Source organism: Equus przewalskii, chromosome 1 (assembly GCF_037783145.1).
Source record: "Equus przewalskii isolate Varuska chromosome 1, EquPr2, whole genome shotgun sequence".
In the NCBI taxonomy this organism is placed as follows: Eukaryota; Metazoa; Chordata; class Mammalia; order Perissodactyla; family Equidae; genus Equus; species Equus przewalskii.
Window position 1 is genome coordinate 21,929,083 of NC_091831.1, and position 6,449 is coordinate 21,935,531.

Consider the following 6,449-nt stretch of genomic DNA (forward strand, 5'->3'; position numbering starts at 1 on the left):
ATATAACGGATTTGCCAGATCAATGGCCACATATTATGAACTTAACAATCCCATTAACTTGCTTCAGCAAATTCACTTTAGCAAAGAAACCACATTTGGCACAGCAGCTGAAACTGGGGCTGCTACTGTATTCAATTTGCATTAGTTCACTGTCATCTTTTAGGTTCCAGCTGACTTTTCTAGTGGCCAGACTGGTAAATTAAAGGGATATATTGGGAACTACCACCTCTTCATCATTTAGGTCTTTATGGATGGTACTAATCTCTGCTATTCTCCTTAGTAGGACAGTTTCTGATGCTTTCACTTGGTTTTCTCCAGTGTGACAGCTCTTACACCGTAGGTCAAGGAATCAGTGTGGGGGTCTGCCAACCAGCAAGTATGCACACTCTAATGATAAATTCTGAGAAGAGGGAAATGAACCCTGGTCTATCTTTGAGCTGAGCGGATTCTCCATGAGCCGGACCTTGGTCACGACTCCATTTATTAACTGGCAGCTTACTCCACTTGGGGGAGTTGTGATGACACTGTGGGTCCCCAGATATTAATGTTAATTAGAACCACGCATCACATAGTTTCAGAAATGTTTGGATTTCTCCTTTCCCCAGTGTATAGTTACATAATTGCATAGTCATAGTTCCCATGAGGAAGAATTGGGAGTGTTATTATCATATGTACTTACTGTCATACTGTAGGCCCTTTCTTTTGGGATCAAGGTCTCTCCTTCAGTCAATTGGTTCTGGGTCTGAGAACTGGCTCAGGTCTAGAAATGGAACAAGGGATTATGACTTTTGTTGAGAAAATTTCCCTCAGTCTCCTAGTTATCCATCTCTGATTTCTTTGGAACATAGAGATCTACCTTGGCCCCACAGATGCTGTGTTATATGAACCATCCACAAAGCTCTCTGCAGGAAGAGCTCCCTTGACTGCTATTCTTACTTTGCTACTCAGCACATTACAACTATTCTCACTTCATTTTGATAGTTAAATACCATCATCTGACATCTATTATTTCAGGACCTTATCATTTTCATTGCTATAAGTGAGACTAGTTCTGTAATAGCATCTCCTACCATTAGCTATGGCCTGCAGAGGACAGCTACTATTGACTTTAATATCTCCCCATTGCCCCCTTCATAGCTCTCAACTTCCATATGGCATCACATTCAGGCTCATGGCCAAGTAGATAATGGACAGTTGCTTGTAAAATATGGATAGGTTCAAGCAGAGTTGGGGTTGGCACATGAATACAGTGGTTGGAGAAGTTGACATCAATGATGCTTGCAAATGAGTGAACATAAGGAATCTTGGAATCTAATTGGGTAAGTAGGCAAAGATATCTTTTCAAGATCTTGATTTCAATTCCTTTGGATATATATTCAGAAGTGAGATTGCTGGATCATACGGTAATTCTATTTTTAATTTTTTGAAGAAGCTCTGTTTTGTGCTGGTCTCAGCCTATCCATGACCAATGTGTGGCTGGACTAGCCCTCATGGTTCTTATTATGATTGCAAGACTCCCTCAGCAATAACCACCAGGAAACTTTGAAAGAGACAAAGGTTATTACTCTCATGTCCTGGAAATTACATGGCACACCTGAGGCCCCACAACAAGGTTGTCGCGAGAGAGAGAGAGAGAGAGAGAGAGAGCATGGGCCTGGGGTTCTGCTTTTATTGGGGTCAAGGCTGGGGGCCTAGGGTTTCATGGGCTCACTCTTTATCGGTGAATTTAAAATGGTAAGAGTGGGAATTTAAAGTGCAGCAAGAGAAAAATGGTCAGTTATTGAAATAAGCTGAAATCTCTGAAACGAAGGAAGTGGGGGTGAGGGACCGGTTCTTTCTCTAGTCCTGTGGCTGGCAATGTGCTTATCCAGATAGCTGTTTTTGGAGTGGATGCCACTCTGAAGTGGATGCCTAGGCAATCAAAACTTGTCAGGCACTTGCATTATGAACAAACAAACAAATAAACAACTGTCAGGGCTTACACTATGATGTAACAGTTATCATTAAAGCATTTTAAGATGTGTCAAAATTTCATGAGATCTCAGAATAGAGATCATTTCACTCTTAAAAGAACTTTGCCTTTGAGGAATCGCTTGGCCAACAGTGAATGGATGAACGGAACAGTATGGGAAATAGTGGGAAGGTTTCTAAGGCTGGAATAAAGATAATCAGAGCAGGGAGAAGTCACAGAAAATGAGGCTGAAGAGGTAAACCAACTGGGGCGGATGAGAAAGGCTTTAGAGGATCCTTGCACAGGGCACACGGGAGCATTGGGACAAGGACTTTCTTTTGCTTTACTTGTCTCCGTGTGGGTGGCAGAGAATCATGTAGCGTACAAAGAAACCAAAGAGAGCCACTGTTTAGATTGAACGGAACAGCACATTCTTTTAGGATGCTGAATCATCTTTTAAAATTTTTAGGATCCCGAGTTAGAACATCATCCAGGATGTTTGTGGGCAATAACGACTCCACTTCCTCACTATTTACATCAGTTACTTTTTATGCTAGTTGCTGAGTTCTGTGAGCTGGCTCTGTGATAATCTCAGTACAATGTAACCTTTAGCACTTTTCTCATTCTTATTCAAACTGTAGAAAATATATCAGGGAAAATGGAGGAAAAGGTAATGTCATTGAGTTTTATGTTACTTTTTATTCATATCACATGAAGTGAAGTTGAGTATGTGCAGATAAAACTGTTTTTAAAGAATTTAATAGAAGGCATTTTAAAAATAAATCACAGTCACTATTGCATATCACCATCCACCTTCTAGAATAGCTTTAGTCTCCCAACTTTAAGCTCTGCCTTCTCTTCAAAGTTTGGAATGATTGAGAATTGTTTTAGTAAAGTCGCTTGACGATGTGATACAGGTCCAAGGATTATTAAGTCAGGTACAGAGCTCAGTATTGACAAGTACCTGATGTGAACAGAATCTCATATTGTTCCTAATTATGGCATGGCCTCCATGAGGACAGTAGTTGTGTTGGTATGTTTTCGGATTCCTTACTATATACTGTGTGGATACAGACTAAACCCTATGACAATCCACAGAACAACCATACTGAAAGCCTCAGTGTTTGGGCCAGGCACCATCCTTGATTTGGAAATGGAAAGATGATAGAGACTCAGTTCCTGCACTTAATGTCTCACACATCTATTTGAGCATTTTGTAGGCAGCCTCAGACTTGCTTTTGAAAGTGGGGGAAATATAAGTAACTTTCCATATGTTCTTACCACGTGCGTGGTTGTGGTTTGGCCTTTACTAACAACCCTGCAAAGACATGATGGCTCCTACTCAGCTCTCCATCCCTGGAAGTGCCTGGTCTTCAGGGCCCTTAATCAATATGTGTTGTTGAAGAACTGCCTTGTTGTGAAGACGAAGCATTCATACATGAAAAAGCTAACATTATGAAAGATATATAAAAGTTAAATGTGACAATCACAAATATTTATTGAATTGAATTTTTGTGGTTTGAAAAAAAATGAATCCTTAGTCTATTTCCTTATACATCTTCCAGATATACATTGACAATCAAACAAGCCCAGAAAATATCCTGGAGTATTTATAAAGAAACGTGCAAATGTGTGAGGATGCAAAGTGTGTGCTGTGGGAAAGGTCTGCGACGTGGGCTGTTCTCTCTTCAGGTATTTTGGAATTGTGTAATTTACACCTTGGAAAGTAAATACCTACCTTCTACCAAACGGTTAATGAAGGAAAAGGGTGTGGTAGATTTGGGTGGCAGGCAATCACAGATCAAGGAGTCAATATCAGGTCTGCAACAGATACTTTCTTTGAATTCAGTCGTGTTTATAGAAAGCTTAAACAGGATGAAAATTTTGCAAAGGATACGCTCCCAACATTAATAATCACTACATCTCACTGGATATCTAAAGCCATTCCCCTCTTGTCTCGTCCTGTCACTTCAAATAGATTTGCTTTGCCTTCAAATTTCTCCCTTTGTGTTCCTGGTGGTTTTGACATTTTGCTAGCTGTTCTTTTAGAATTGCTTTTTAAAATAGGAAACAAAGATCCTTTGAGGAACAGAGTATCTGCGGGTTCAATTGCTTTGCTGTGGAATGGGCAACTTAAACCATACCACCTCCCTCCAAAGTACTCTCATCTCTTTGTAAAACTTCATTATAGGATTGATTGCTCACTAATGTTTGGAAAGTGCCTTGTTTTGTGCCAAATTAACATTGACATAGGCCAAGCATTGGCTATAAATCAGATATCATGGCCAGCATAAAGCATGAAGTAATGAGGGATAGACAATGAAGTGACGAGAAGGGGGAAAAGGAAAACAAACTTTCTTGTATTAAGTCTTAATTCATTTTGTTTTACCTGCCATTATTTCCTATTTTACAGGTGAAAGAAAACAAAAACAATAAAACTAAGGACTCATGACTAAAGCTAAATATATCAACACACCAGACACACCTCTCTCGTCTCCAAGTCCAGTGTATTATCTATGGGCTACATCAAGTTGCTTCCAACAACAAGTTGATGTGGTTGTAAACGTCTACGTCAAGCTGCTTCCAGCTTGTCTGGCCTGTCATCCTTTCTTTTAACTTTGACAAAGTGCCTGAGCCCTGACATCCAAAGCAATGTCTTCCCAGACAGCAGAACATTGGCGCAGAGCTGTTAAGGCAGCTTTCTGGGCTGTTCTCTGTGATCCACTGCCCTGTGATCCCCAAGCCTGGAGACCTTGGGCCTTTTCATGTGCAGGGAATTGATTTGGAAACCTTGAGCATTGATCAGACGTCACCTTGATGCAACTCAGTTTAATCATGACATGAATAAAAAATGGTTACATTTCCTTTGCTGTGCAATTTGGTGACCAGAGCCCATTATTATTCTAAGTGTCTGTCTATATCTTCCAGCAATTTTTATGAACACACTAAAAGAGTAAAATATTGTGTGTCGTCTGTCTTAAAGCCATCTTCTTGCTATCGTGCAGTGGTCTCATTCCACTGTTCTCTGTTGCTCTCAATGATCAACTGTTCAGACTTACAAGAAGCAAGTGACATACGAGGGATGCGTGCTGGCTCTGCAGGGCTTCCAAAGACTACAGATGCAGCCGGGAAACAGGTCTACCAGCTTTCCAGGGTCCGAATGTCATGAGGAAAATCTGTAGAGCAAAGAGCAGAGTGACACAGGTGAAGAGAGGATTTTAGCACTCACCTGTAGCCTGTTAACAAACTGCAGTTTTGAGACACTCATTTTCTAGATCTATGTCAAAAATTTTAAATCAACATTTATATTTGCACAGTTGTGTCAAAATTGACCTTCATGAATCTTTTTAGATGTGTTCTTCTTTCTAGCTTTAACTACAGGAACTTTGAGTCTATCAGGTGTTCAAAATCTGGCACCCTATAAGCAGAGATTTTACAAGGATCCTTGTGTAAAGGACATGGTGAAGGAGTGCTCTCCAGTGAAACCAGTAAAAGAGCAAAAAACAAAAAAAAAAAGGTGCAGGAGAAGAAGCTGGGCAAAGGAGTTCTAGGAGGAGTCCAGCCCTAGCTTAATCCCAGCCGGGGGAAAGTGGGCTGGGCTGTGACAGACCCTCACTAGTCAGTTATGCCTACTGTCAGTACCATAGAAGGGAGGTGGGAGTATATCCTCTGAGGCCTCTCGGATTAGACAGTTAAGAATAATCCTCTAGAGAGAAGTCAAGATGTGAGCTATTAACACACAACACCTGCAACAGCTGGGGGGTGAGTACATCTGCCTGATAAAATGGATGTGGTAGAAGCACCTACAACATCTGCTGCATCAAGATTATGTGGATTCGTACATTTAATATTTCTAGGAGTTTTTGTCTGGTTTAGAGATCTGTACCACTTTGACATTTTCAGATGTCTTAACACAGTATATAACATCCATACCTTTGATTTTTTTCTTTAATAGCTTGATGAGGATATAATTTACATACCATTACAATCACCCAATTTAAATGTACAATTCAATACTTTTTAGTAAATTTATGGAATTGTCTAACCATCATTGAAATCCAATTTTAGAGCATTTCCACTACCCCAAAAAGACTTCTGTGCCCCAATACAGTCAATCTCTATCTCACCATCAGCCACAGGCAGCCACTAATTATTTTCTGTCCACGTAGATTTGTGTTATCTGTACATTTCATATACTCAAAGCCATGCAATATGTGGTCTTTTGTGTCTGGCTTTCTTCATTTAGCATAATGTTTTGTTCACGCATGCTGTAGCATGTATCAGTTGTTCACTACTTTTTGTTGCTGAGTAGTATTCCATTATATATATATAGTGTGCTTTGTATTCATTGAAGTGATGAGCATTGGGTTATTTCTGCTTTTTGGCTATCATGAATAATGCTTGTATACAAGTCTTTCTGTGGACACAGGTTTTCATTTCCTGAAGTAGATTCCTAGGTATGGAATTTGTGGATGTTATGGTAAATTTATTTTTAACT

At 40.0% G+C, this 6,449-nt stretch overlaps 1 long non-coding RNA gene across 1 annotated transcript; it reads left to right on the forward strand.

Annotated features, from left to right (window-relative positions):
* Positions 1–2,035: 2,035 nt before the first annotated feature.
* LOC103561147 (uncharacterized) lies at positions 2,036–4,828 on the forward strand. The gene is made up of 3 exons (XR_011539465.1): positions 2,036–2,207; positions 3,517–3,643; positions 4,365–4,828. It is a non-coding gene; the product is annotated as an uncharacterized lncRNA (long non-coding RNA).
* The last annotated feature ends 1,621 nt before the right edge of the window (positions 4,829–6,449 follow it).